Below are 1,346 nucleotides of genomic sequence, written 5' to 3' on the forward strand. Positions count from 1 at the left end.
GCTCCACCTTCACATCTCGAGCTCAGGACCTGGAGAGCGAGGGTGAGAGCGAGAGAGAATCGAACTCGGGACCTTGTACTTACCAGGCAGGCACCGGCTCCACTCAGCTATATCCCGTGTCTCGCTCTCACTCTCTCACTTGATTAGTGTCAGTTGAAGGGCTGCAGCTTCAGCTCTTGCCAGAAGATTGGCGTCAGGTGCAGGGCTTCGCTTGAGAATTTTCAGACAGCAGGATTTCAAAACCCAGACTTCATAATCTTTCCCGCTTGGAGCCAGCGCTTCACCTTCAGTGGGTGCCGTTTGAGAAGAATATGGCCCAAAGCATCATCACAGAAAAGCCTGGAGCAGCAACAAAACTCCTATATCAAGTCTACATTGCTCTTCAGAAGAAGAAGAAAAGTGGCCTGACCGGAGTATGAGTACCAAACACACAGACTCTGGGAAGCTTACAATTTCAAACCATGAAAAGTGATGCTTCCCAACAGCAAGGCTTTAACAGGAGACTGCAAAATGAAATCATGGCCAAAATCCAAGCAGCTATTGTACGGATTCCTAAACCTGCATCCAATCACACTCTGAAAGCACCAGAGGCCCCCAAAATGATGAAAAAGCAACAGGAGGCAGCACATGTCGCCGCTGATGAGATCATGAAGTTTGAAGCATTCATAAAAAAGGATCTCCAGGCAACAGGAAGTGCATCCAAGACTGGTTTAGATACAGGAGACCATACAACCACTGACCCCTTTAATACTCACTCAGATGGTGACTACATTTAAAAGAATCCAGACGTGCCTAGAAGAAGATACTTTTGCACGAGAGCAGAGGGAGAAAAGACGGTGAAGCTTGTCAATGGACCAGTTAGTTCATCGCCCACAAAGCACAGGAGGAGGCACCGTGAGGAGCAGCTGATACACAGGCTCATGCGACAATCCCAGTAGGAGCATGGGATTGCTGTGCAGCTCATGCATGTTCCGCATGAAAAGGAGGTTTTATGGCAAAACAAATTTTGCGGGGAACACACTGTAGAGTTACGGTCATTTGGGTCTAAATAGGCCCCAATAGGCCTAAAATGGCCCCAAACAGTAAAGGTCCATACCTCACCCAAATGGCGCTGTGGAATGTCCTAAGAGAAGGTCCAAACTGTGGAAGTAATAGCTCCCTGAGTGCACTTTCCAGCAGGAAAGCAGACAGAGTTCATCAGCTCCCGAAACAACCTGTTTTCTTTTACCATCAAGAGAGTTTATAGGCAACTGATGGTATGAACAGGAAAAGAAGGGAGGTTCCTGGGAGTAAAATGTCGCCCTCAGCTGCTGGAATATCCTGGTGTACTGACCATTGGTTCAGCT

At 47.8% G+C, this 1,346-nt stretch overlaps 1 pseudogene; it reads left to right on the forward strand.

Moving 5' to 3' along the window:
- The first annotated feature begins 215 nt into the window (after nt 1-215).
- LOC101698632 (sperm flagella and cilia-associated protein 2 pseudogene) lies at nt 216-1,052 on the forward strand (annotated as a pseudogene).
- Nucleotides 1,053-1,346: the final 294 nt, after the last annotated feature.

This window comes from Heterocephalus glaber, unplaced genomic scaffold (assembly GCF_053883595.1).
Source record: "Heterocephalus glaber isolate CG9 unplaced genomic scaffold, H.glaber_assembly_v1.0 deba00001547, whole genome shotgun sequence".
NCBI classification, from domain to species: Eukaryota; Metazoa; Chordata; class Mammalia; order Rodentia; family Bathyergidae; genus Heterocephalus; species Heterocephalus glaber.